The sequence below is a fragment of the Strix aluco genome, chromosome Z (assembly GCF_031877795.1).
Source record: "Strix aluco isolate bStrAlu1 chromosome Z, bStrAlu1.hap1, whole genome shotgun sequence".
NCBI classification, from domain to species: Eukaryota; Metazoa; Chordata; class Aves; order Strigiformes; family Strigidae; genus Strix; species Strix aluco.
In genome coordinates this window covers 79,123,519-79,136,158 of record NC_133971.1, presented here as the reverse complement: position 1 = coordinate 79,136,158, position 12,640 = coordinate 79,123,519, and the positions used below count along the sequence as shown (strand labels likewise).

At 43.0% G+C, this 12,640-nt stretch overlaps 1 protein-coding gene across 6 annotated transcripts in view; it reads right to left on the bottom strand.

The window, feature by feature from the left end:
- GHR (growth hormone receptor) overlaps window positions 1-12,409 on the bottom strand; it is a 131,277-nt gene extending 118,868 nt beyond the window's left edge. For 3 of the 6 annotated variants that reach the window (XM_074812730.1, XM_074812724.1, XM_074812731.1), the window contains exon 1: window positions 12,217-12,350. The gene's annotated coding sequence lies outside the window, so the exon portion shown is untranslated. Of the gene's footprint in view, window positions 1-9,859; window positions 9,934-11,168; window positions 11,330-12,216 lie in introns of all 6 variants that reach the window. The other 3 variants (XM_074812725.1, XM_074812726.1, XM_074812729.1) reach the window with 3 other exon arrangements.
- Window positions 12,410-12,640: the final 231 nt, after the last annotated feature.

Sequence of the window (12,640 nt, the reverse complement as noted above, 5' to 3'; positions counted from 1 at the left end):
GAAAAAAAGTAAAAACAGAACAGCTGTAGTGGTTCTTCTATGGTTTGGAAACCAGTGACATGAACGCAGGCTCTGAAGGCTTACGTCTGGCTGAGGTCTTTCTGAGCTCACTTGCAGTCACAGCCAGGGATATGGCCCTGTTCCTAGCCACAAGCTGCGTATTGCTTCCAGGAGCTACTGCTTGGGAAATGCAGACCAAACCTTTCACTCTGATCCTACAATCTATGCTAAAATCCCTTTTTCACAGCTACATTAAACTCCCAAATAAAAGATGCTGTATGCGTCCCCAGAGCTAATGGGATAGGTGAGAAACACTTTCCTCATAAATATCATTCCTACCTGCTTGCTTGTCATTCAAACTGTAGGGTAGTCCACAGAGTGTTAATAAACCCCTGCAACAACTGGACTGATAATTGACTCTGAGTAACTTCAGAAAACTAATCCCCCCAGTGGTGGCTGCTGTTGTCTCTCATTCAGCATCTGGCAACAAGTGATTCCACTGAGTGATCTTGGCAAAACTTGGAGACCTTGTTTTGAATTTCCATCACACCTTCTCAATGCCCAACTGTATTAATAGCTGAAGATGAAACACTAATGATGTAAGTCTTCCTTGATCCCATGATAATTATTTCTAATGGTCCACATGGTACTACTTTACCATTTCAACACTTGCTTAAATTTATTGCAATTAAATGACTGTGTTCTACACAGTGACTTGCTGGAAAGAAGGGGAAGAAGAGTAGCCACCATTTAATGTCCATGGATATGTCTTTGAGACAAAAAACAACCTGAAATACCAACACTACAAAAAATACATCCAAAGTTTGTAACACTATCTGCAGAAAGTACCCTCCCTCAGAAAGGAGTTACCAGGATGGTTCTGAAAGCATCATCCCTCACCCACCAGACACACATGGACCTGCAAGGAAAAGGTCAAGAGAATATGAGCAGTTCTGTTTGGTTTTACTGTTTTGAATGACAGAACAATGTAATAAATGGCATTAGTCCTTTTCTGTACTAAGTGAAGGGCTCTGCTAAGGCCAAGACAAAGGAATGAATGGTAAGAGCAGTAGGGATCAAAAGTCAAGGCTCAAAGCCAGAGCTGCCGATAAGCAACCGTTTATAATGTGGAACATCCAGAAAGGTCCATGCTGTTCACTTAGAAGTATATACCCTCCATCCTTGATCTACTGTGTTAGCATTACTGTCCACTCTTCATGTCTCAGTCCTGTAATGCATACCAGAAAGCTTATGCAAGGTAAAGAATCAATCCTAGCCTGTTCAATGTGCTTTCAGTGTTATTTTGTTGTTGCTTTTCAAATGTCTGAACTCCATTATTATTTGTGTGACTACAGCACTTAGATCGCCAGTGAGCTGTGCTATGAACTGCACCAACAAAACAAATCACAGATTAGCATTCATCTTTCCCCAGAAGATGTCTGCTTTCTGTCTAGTAATATGCCATAATGAATACAGTTGCTTGTTCAGGCTTCTTCCTATTCTCTGTTAGCAAGTTTCCACCTCCACTGGTGCCACACTTCCACCAGCTTCTGCAGCTCTACTCTCTTAGGGACTGCTGAGGTTTAAACCCATCCGGTAGTCAAGCACCACACAGTCGCTCGCTCACCCTCCCCCACCCCCAGGGAATGGGAGAAGAAGTTGGAGGGGTCAGGGTAAGGAGACTCATAGGTTGAGATAAAAACAATGTAATAACTGAAATAAAATAAAATTAAAATAATAATGATAATAATACAAATAATACAAAATACAAATGAGTAATGCACAATATGGTTGCTCACCAACCACTGACCAATGCCCAGCCCGTTCCTGGCTAGTGATCCCAGAGAAGTCATAATCCTGAAACCACAATCCCAGAAGTCAGAGTGAGCTCCCCAATCAACCCTTCTCTATATACTGAGCATGACGTTAGATGATATGGACTATTCCATTGGCCAATTTGGGTCCACTGATCTGGCTACGCGCCCTCCCAGTTTCTTGTGTACCTGCTCACTAGCAGGACATGAGAAGTTGAAAAGTTCTTGATTTCTTAGCAACAACAAAAACCATCAGTACATTATCAACATTCTTCTCACATCAAATTCCTTACTGAATCCAAAACACAGCACTACTCTATCTACTAAGGAGGAAAAAAAAAATAGCTCTATCCCAGCCGAAACCAGGACAGGGACACTTAACATGTGGGCTTTATCATCTGCTGCTTCTCCTGTACTGGTACCAGAGGAAGCCAATTGCTGAGTTCACATACATTAGCACAAACTCAGAGAGACCTCAATTTCTGGTCAGCAACAGCCCAGGGAGAGGGGCTGGGGTGGAACAGGGGTGGCACAGGGGCAGCTGTGCTCACAAGCTGCTGAACAGGCAATCGAAGCCCTGGCTGCCGTCTCCTCTGGCTGAGCATAGCTCAGCACTTTTCCTGAGCTGGCTTCAGTCTGAGCTGTCTGGAAGCACTCCACAAGCCACAGCTTGTGAACAACTGCGCTGCTTCTGACCGGGAATTTTAATAACAATTTTTAAGAGCACCTATTTGTATTGTTAAGGTAGGGAGTAAGCAGAGCATCTGGAAAATACCAACCTACTAGGATATGAAAGCAACATCACAAACACAGGGTTTTGCCAGTGCCCACCGGAGCCACCTTGCCAAATCCCAACGATGTGGCAAGAGATAAAGATTGCTCATTTGTCCTGTAAAAGAAGCTTCTGTGTCACCATCCCTGGATGTGTTTAAGGGTCATTTGGATGAGATGTTGGGGATATGGTGTAGGGAAGAACTTTGTAGATGGTTGGACTTGATGATCCCAAGGGTCTTTTCCAATCTGAATGATTCTGTGATTCTGTCAGTCCTTCCATGCTTTCTTTAAGCCATACAATTCAGAAAATCCTACCCAAAACTGAAAGACAGCTTTCAGTCAGAAGAGCTGGAATAAAGTGAAGGAAGTAACTTTGCTAGGTCTATTAAATACGATAACATGAGGCTCAACATGGATTGTATACAATAGAGAAACACAGAGTTCAATAATCTGGATGCATTTTTCTTCTTTATGGATTGTTCTGTTAAAGATGTACTGAAATTTGACTATATGTGCTGTAAACTGTAGATCACTATTCTGGTATCTGGCTTTATCAATTACTTAATATGACTGCTTAAAAACAGTCAGAAGAAAATAAGAAAGCCTCTGCAAGTAATCTGCTGCCTTCTCCCTCACGGCCGATATTGACACTGACAGAACAGAGTTTTAAAATGTTCCTGTTACTCTGAACAGTCTCTGGCAGGCTGGCTCATGGTAACTTTTCCACAGGGTAAGAGTCAATAACTCTAATGAATGTCACCCTACTAGGCTACAGAGGCTTTCAACCTAGAGAGCCTATGAAAAATGACAACATAAAGGATGTTTATATGTACTGTAACATAAACATAATAAATTTCTAGAAGGGTTTGTACCCTGCTAGAAAGTGTTTAAAGGTTAAAAATTAAATTTAAAAAAATTGACTAATCCCATTCAACTCCTGCTCTCAGCTGAGAGAAGGTCTTGGCATGTGGTTCTGGGGGCAGAGGAGGCTGGCCACCCCTGGAGCAAACGAAAAGCCCCATGAACAAACAGCTGTGTGACCTGCAGATCCAGAAGCCACAGCTGAGGTCACTGCTCTGCAGTACTGCTCAGTGTGAATGGGAATGAATGTACTACTACTCGTGCCAGTATCTGGTCAGTGCAGGTGTCCAAGATACAGAGGGTGGGAGGAATGATTCTTCTCTTGCCTGTAAAAGCACACTTCTGCTTCATACGAACAGGATTACCAAGCTGCAGCCTCTTGTCAGATCAGGCTCCTTGGCAGGAACCTTTTAAAATCAGTTTAAAAAAATCCAGACAAATAAATAACTAGTGAGAGATACCTCTTCTGTTTTACCCCTAACAACAAATGGTGCTAGTCATTTTTATTGACATCTTACGTTTTTTTCATACTTCAGCATCAGTAAATAAAACAAAAACTGCAATATAAACAAACAGTATGTGTACCAATTGCTTACATTTAAAATGAGTTGGTGAAAGACATCAGTTGTTTGATGCAAAAATACCATCTTTCTATTCCCTGTGAGCTGTGACACTGACAGGCTCCTACAGAACACTGCAACCAGTACACCATTTGGAAAGCATAGCAATGCAAGCCTCTGCTAAAATGACTCCTACACTTCCAAAAACATTTCTACTCCTACCAGAGCTCTACCTATAAAGTTACATGATTTTTATAATAACAACAACAAAAAATTTTTAAGAAAACAGCATGAAAATATACTTCTGGGTACAATTCAAGTTACATTTGAATTTTTAAATCATCTTGAGGGGTTTGGGGTTTTTACTGTGTTTTAGTCCAGCCATCTCAAACATCCTTAAACAAATTATTAGACTTAAGTCTTAAATGTGTCCTTCTGATTACTTTTTGATTACATAATGTTCAGTTTTCCCCTTCAGACAGTGGAACCAAACAGTTCAGAGACTATAAATTCAGTCTTTCTAATATCATTCAACAGTTCCCCGGGCTTTCATGTCCTGGTCTTTCTACTTACACATATTCCATTTTGTTTCAGAAATGATTCACAATGCAGTCCTTGGCTCTTGATCCCTCACACCATAAAACTTCCTCTCCTTTTCTGAATGATTTAGCAAACTGAAACACCTATAGAACATGTTTGCCCACTGTGGAAAGCTTCTTCCCTTTTCTACTCTCAGATCTCCTGTGGTTAACCAGGCTCTCGGGTTCCTTAGGCATGAAATAACATTCAAACGATAGCCCAAAATTCTTTAAAAATCGAATTATATCTGACATTCATACCTCAGCATACAAAACAGGAGTATGACTACAGAAGCTTCTGTATGAAGATCTCCATTATATTGTTCAATACCAACGTGAACAATTAGTAGGAGTTGTCTCTCTTCCTAAATCCTATGTTCTTTCTTTTTGATGGATGGACTTTTTATTCCCACTGGATCCATAAAGCTCCCTTGGCTTCTTACAGAGAGAGCGAGCCCTCAGTATGCAGTAGTAGAACAGGAGAGGAAAAGGGACCTGCAATGATTTTCACAATACTTTTGATTACTTTAATGAAACATTAAATTTTTTTATAATTGGAAAAAAGCAATAGAACAGGCTACAACAAATGCTTGGGCTCGACAGTAAAGTGCATTACTTTTTCCATCATGGCATTAAATGCATTCATCTATGCCACAAGCTGGATCAAAGATAAAAGGGCACAACGTACTGCTTATTTCCCTTGTAGGTTGGATACAAGTTCTACACACTTAACATGCAATAAACCTGAAAAATCAACGAGCTATAAAGCATCTTCATGCAAGTATCCTTGCTCTCCTCCTTGCTCTGATGCAAGTTAGCCAGGCCCCTCACACCACTTAAACAGGTGAATGCCAACCTGCTGGCATTCCTGTGGTCAGCCAAAGCCTTAAGAATGATCAGGCAGTATCCACGATAGTTAACACACCCATGTGTGCCTTGTGGTGGATAAATTACATGCCACTGAAAAAAGTGTATCTGGACCCAGTACAATCAAAGAAATTTATTCTCTCGAAGCTACCTATTATTTCAGAGAAATTAGATATTCAAGCAAAATACTTAACTAGGAACCAGCAGTAATGAGGTGCAGGCTGCCTTACAACAGTGACTGCTTTTTTGAAATGGCTTCTGAACTGATAGGGCCACCCTTATTAAATACACCTCAGTGCTGGAAGATACCAGAGCTCATCACATGGTTCCAACAAAAATAGCCTTCCTCACAGGGACGTGGAGGGGCATTTCTCCCCGTCCCAGGCTGCAGTCCCTCCGTGCCGTACACACTGTCCTGCACCAGCAGAATTGGCCGACATACAGAAGGCCAGCAGTGACCGTATCACGTAACAAGCATCTCTCCTGTGTAGTGTTTGTTACTACCACGCAGCACAAGCAGATCTAGAGACTCACTGCTGCTCTCCAAAGGTCAGAAATCACAGCTAAAAAGTGTAAAGTGCCATCTCAGACGCTCTCTCTGATCCTACTGCAGTAACGTACACGAGTAAGAACAGTTCATCCACACGTACCAGACCAGCAGGCTGGTGCTGTTTGGAACAAGCACAAGTCAAGTCTGAAAAGTTTCAGCTACATGTATTTCAGTTATGTGTGTGGATGAACCAAAAATTGCAAATGGATTCAAGAAAAAACAGCAGGATTTCCCACCACACACTGCAAATCATTCTTTCCGGTGGCTCAACTCACTGCAGCAAGCATGGTCCTAGTATATGCCCTACAAAAGCCAGGGCTCAAGCTGGAAGACCAAAGCCCCAGCATAGGTACAGCTCACTAGGATTGATCTGCACATGCTGTGGAGTCCTGATCACACTGTAATCTGCCCTGCTTACTTAACATCTTAGTCCTTAGAGCTGCTCTGTGCCCAAATTCAAACTGTCACCGTCATTACAAAAGCGGTGGTTTTCTTTGGGGCTTCCTTGTAAGTATAAGTTCCATAGTGTTCCCAGACATGCCTTACTAGGCTGAGCCATAAAAAGTAATCAAAGCCAAATATACTGCAGCTCACTCCTAACTGCTTTTCTCCTCTTGATTCTCATCCCAGACCTTCCTTACTCTAGGTGGAACAGATAAAGCTTGGTCCCAAATGTAATCACTATCAGTCCTTTTCAACCCATGTGAAGCAAGGGACAAGAACCACCATCTAGAAGGAATCCTACTTTCTTTTCACTTTTTACAGCATCACATAAGCCACTATCAATCTCATGAACAGTCAAAACACCAAACAGTTCAAGCTTTTTTGGATGAAAACAATATACAAGGCATAGCTCAAACCTATTATAAAGTAGGTTCATAACACAGTTCTTGAGCAAAAACAATTTAATAAGCATTCGGTACCAGATTCAAACAATATTTACAGTCATGTGATACAGGAGAACCCACTGCACCAATTCATTCTGAAAGTAACACTGACATAAATTCCTATGTGTGTGAAAAAGGCAGACAAAAAAAGAAAAAACATGAAATATAGCAGAAATCAGGCTGCTAGCTGAACATTTGAGAGCAGCTGGGAATAAGGTATGCAGTTTGTGAAGCAAAAATCAACTAGCATGCTCATTTAACTGAGACAGCTGAAATAAAATGTATTGGTTCATTCATTCTGTTTCTCCTGGCCTACAGCCTCTCTTTCATGGTCAGACTATTGCTACCCGATCCCCAAACTCCAACAGGCACAAAGGGAGTTGTTTGGCTGTATCAGTAAGGTTGCAGAGATACAGCTTAAAACCCCAAACTGTTGCACACTGGTCAGGCAGACAGACATCTGTTCGCAGAACTAACACAGGTACGGTTTCTACCTACAGGGTACCATCAATGCAACCTAGACATCTACTGGAGTATGAAGCCAGCTCACTGGGATTTGATCGAACCCAGCATTTTATAGGTGCAGCAGATTTTCAAGGCTATAAACAGCCATTGGATGTCTCCACCTGGAGAGAAACAAGCAAAAAACCTCCTGTTCTCCCCAAATTCTAGGCTGGCCAGACTTGAACCAGCACTGCTGCAAAAGCTGGAGTACTGAATGACTATATCAGGATGCCCAGGACCACAATGCCATGACAGCCTGGGGCACAAGCCATAGTGCTGGAATAGCTCCTGATAATAGGTCTGGATTTGATTTTTGTCCTACTGAAGGGCCAGGTTTTACCAATCTCGTTTTCTCCCAAAGCAGTAAAACTTCAACCTCAATTGAAGCACTTAAACGATGCAACATGGCGGTTGTAATAATAACCTCTTTCCAACTACCTCTCAGAGTTGTTGTGTGTTAGCTGCTGACAAACCTGTATTGCACAAAATTACTCTTTAGAGCATATGAAATATCACTTTATGTTTGGGCTGACCACTTATAAACTGAGTTTGAAGGCTGTAATGGATTTATGGCAGTATTTAAATAGTTTTTCAAGTTCTAAATGTTAATTATCTCCATCCCTATTATTGTCAAGTGTTTAAATGGTACCCAAATGCAACTGATTATTCAGATTTATGTCTTCATATATGATCTCTGTTCTAGGATTACAAGCAGTAAGCTTATTAAGTGATCAGAGACAGAAATCTTCTGCCTTAATGAATGTAAAGCTGGTGAAGCATCTTATCCTTCCACACTGAGTTCAGTTTCCCACATTATGCACTCACCCTAGGTAGCCACCTGTGCCTGATGCACAGGCCTAGCAGGTCTAGCACTGCGATACCCTAGTGCTGTGTGTCTCTCTGAATGGCTACAGAGGAGTAGTAACAGGGAACCATAACTTCTCCTTCCACACCAGAAGAATGGGTGCTGTGTTTACTCTCTTAATACAGAGAGGTTAAAGTTTTCTGCTAAATTTACCAGAGCTCCATATCCTCCCATCAGCATTCCCTGCGCAGAGTTTGTAGTCTCCACCACATTTTCAGCATCCTCCATGCAGCCCTGTATGACTGTCGCCTGTACGACCACGATCCCAGACAGTGGATTCCTTCCACAAAACATAATCACTAGTTCGGACACAGCAGGGATGTCCGTAGCAGACATTGCAGACTGTATTGCTACAAATAGAAGTATCTTAATAACTGAAAGTTATAAAACCAAGCATGATTTAGAAGATAACGGATGTTGGCAACATGGTCAGTGGATTCTTTGGAAAGCCAAAAGACTAACATAAATGTGATCAGCATGATAAGTATGAATAGCATGACAGATGGAGTTTTAAAGCTCATAAATGCTTGATTACTGCTATAATCCTTCAGCTACTGACTACATGGATGACAAAGTGGGACAACTTTACACCTGAAAGGTTACTCTGAACCCAGTCCAGTGCCTGTGCACACGCATCTACACATTTAATACAAGTACCTCATGCATCAGGTACCATTACTACTTAAAGCAGAAGACTGGACAAGGGTGTTTTCCAGCAGTTACTCCTTCAGTAAAAACAATTTTAGTTTTCGTTTACAACCTCACATCAAACAGTAAGGAAAATTACCTTGTTTAGGTAAGACATTAAGTCCCACCCTATTGCAAACCACCCTGCTACTGTGAAGCATTTCTGAAATTTATATTAACTTATTAATAAAAAAAAAGTTTCTGGTGATGATTTTCTTTTCAATAGAATATCTTTTAAAGGTCAATAAAATATCACGCTTAAATTTATTTTCATTTCATAATTTGCAGTAAATGTGACATGGACAACATCCATCTCTGTCAGGCAACAGCCTTTACAATTTACTGGGAAAAAAAATGTTTCTCATACACTGAGAACCAGCTCTTTGGTAAGAGGATGCTTGTTACATCTCTCACAAATTAAAATGATACCCACCTCATACAAAGAACTTAAATTGGGATTCATATACTACAAAGAAAGATTTCCCTTGTGATAAACAATTTGAGCACAAAGTGTTCCTTCAAGCCCTGACATAAATCTGTTCCTGCCAAGCTAGTATCTCGTTGCGTCAGTCTTCCGCCTTCACCACGACCGTAACGGCAGCCCTGCCATCTCTGCCTGCTTTACTCACACTGCCCTCTTCCCAGAATTACCATCCCAGCTCCACTGGGCCAAAGATTTGTCTTTCCATCAGATAAATATCTGGTGAAAAAATAAGGAAGATCCTTTTATTTAAAAGGAAACCGACCCTCTAGCAAACCCATCATTTAGGGACTCCCATGTGGACTGAGCAGACTCATTATTGCACTCCTGGCATCCTTGCCCTTCCTCTACCCACCAAGTTTATCCCCTCTTCTTGTTATTCCTGTAATTTTTATTTATTTGCAATGCTTTGAAAATGTTTTGACACCTACCTTAAGATCGCAAGAGCTTCAACTGGGCTGAATGCAAGTGCTGCTGTGTCTGATAAAACTTTTCTTTTTTAAATCTGACCAAAAAAAAAAAAAAAAAAAAAATCAAAGCATCTCTGCCAATGTTGCTTTCTCAATGACAAATATTCACAGCTTCCATTTTGTTCATGGAAAACTGGTATTTCAAAGAAGATACAAAATGTTGTATTTATTCAGCTCGATGCTCCCATCAGTAGTTCAAGATAAATACTAGCTTTGATAAAAAACGATTTCTGCAGCAAAAGGAAGCTTCATGTGGCAGGAGCAAGGCCTACCTCTATTTTATATACACATTAACAGAAATGTACATATAGTCAAGGGAAAGAGACCCTGTGAGTGAAAGCTATACCCTAAAAGGATCAATATATATTATACTTCCTCAGTCTCCAAATCACAGAAAAAAAAGGTACCAACCCAGAAAGAAGGGAATTGCCATCAAAGACTTACTTGAGCTTTTCTTACTGAAAACGGGCACAACAGCTCACGTATATAGTAGCACGTTACCTCAGTTAGTAAAAATGTGCACAAATGAGCTCTGTACATCCGCCCAACACGCCCAGCATGGCACAGACACCCCAGCACTCTCCGGGAGCAGTGCTGAGTGCTGCACAGTGCTGTAGAAAATAACACCTGTATAGAGCCCCCAAGTTTATATATTTGCATGGTGCTGCATGGCACTGTGCAGATATATCAACACCAGGAGACAATGAAACAGCCCATGGTAATGAAAATAATGTTTGACCATACTCTGAGAATTTGACTCCAAAATATTTGGGGGGCACCTATTCTCTATACGTTACAGTAAGTTTCAGCAGTTATTTTCATATATTTAATAAAAGTACCACTACCATTTACTGGCAATTTTAGAAACGACTCCTCAGAAGCATTGCGAGATGTCTTGTTTATAAATCCTTTATAATTACTAAAACATGCTAATGTCCTGAATTAATAAGGCAAGCAGCAATTCTAGTAATGTGAGACTCAGACGCGGTAGAGATGAAAGACACCACATTACTATTTAAACATTTCAAGCTGAGTAACTTTCAGTAATATTTATATTTATCACTCGGAGCCACAAAATGTCTAAACTGCAATCTACTCTAATCTCAATATTTCAAATAGCATCTTTTAAATAAGCGCTGGTATTTAAATAAATCTTACCAAACCTCCTTATATTGATTCTATTCCCAACTACATTTTCATCACTGATGTGAGCAACCAAGTCTATGCTACACTTAAGAATCTTTCAGATTTAAGTTAAGAATCTCTTTACCTGGTAAATGACTTCAATTTTTCCTGTCAGTAAACACTTGCTTAAATTTATAAACCAGGATCCAACTCCAGCGGTGGGCTACAGGTTTTTTACTTGCTTCATTCTTATTTCTGATTTAACCATGAACAGAAAGATGACCAGGTGTGGGTCTTTTGTAGTTGCTACACGAGGAGGAAAGTGAAGCGGTGACTGAATACAGTAAGTTAATAACACACTAGATTCTGAACGAGATATACACTACTGAAAAAATGAGTAACTAATGCACATCCACACACTTGATCTCTAAAATTAGACCCGTGACAGTTTGTAACAAGTATCACTGCTGTGAGAAAACACTAGTTACTCCTCTGCAATAACACCCTCTTTTTGTATACTTCTGCTCAGAGAATTTGCAGTATTTATTTTTACAAATATTCTCTTCAGTTTTTTTCCCGTGCAATACTTACAGCAGACCACACGCTAAGAAATGTAATCAATTATAGATAGCATGAAAAGTTTTAAAAAAAAAAAAAAAAAGAGGAGAGGGTAACTGTATAAACTGGAATAAACCACACAGAAGAGAAACTCCGATTAGGTCGTGACAGCAGGGAAGACGGAGACGCTGGCAGCTCATGAACCGTTCTCGCTCTGCATTTTAAATCCAAGTCCACACAGACGATAAGGTTTTTCTGAAGCGCGCCGTCTCTGCAGACCTCCAAGGCCACGCTTCCCTCCGGTCACGGCCCCTCACCACCCACTTCACGCGGGGTCACAGGACTTTTCGCCCCCCGCCAGCCGTCCCAACCGCGGGGCCACGGCCGGAGCTGACGCCCGCGGCCCGGCTCCGGCGCCGCGCTGCCCTCGGCGGGCGGCCCCGACACCGACCGGAGCCGGGGCGGGGGGCTGCTCACAAACACCCCCGCTACCCCCCGGCGAGAGCCGGCCGGGCGGGAGGCGAAGCCCGACAGGAGCCGGACCCCGGCCCGCCGCCGGGGCTGGGGGCGCGAAAGCCGCCCCACGCGGGACGCGGCCGGCGGGGAGGGGCGCGGAGCCACCTCCCGGTACTCACCGACTCGCTCAGAAACTTGCCCCAAGTTTCGGCGGCGCGGCGGGCGCGGCCCCCTCCCCCAGGCCGGGGCGCCGGCACCATGGGAGCGCCTCAACGAGCGGCCGCCGCGGCGGCGGCACCGCCGGGCATCGCGCTCCCTCCGCTCGGGGCCGGCGCCGACTCCTTGAGCGGCAACGACCGACAACAGCGAGCGAGGGCGGCGGGGCGCGGGGCTGAGCCCGCACCCCTCTCGCGGGGCGGGGCGGGGCGGGACGGGGCGGGGCGGGAAGTCAGGCCGGGGCGGGGGACGGCGCGGAGCGCAGCCCCCTCCGCCCCTCCCCGCGCACCCACCCCCTCACCCCCCCCTCCGCTCCCCCCCTGCGGCGGCAGCACTAGCACTAGCACTAGCACTAGCACTAGCACTAGCACTAGCACTAGCACAGCA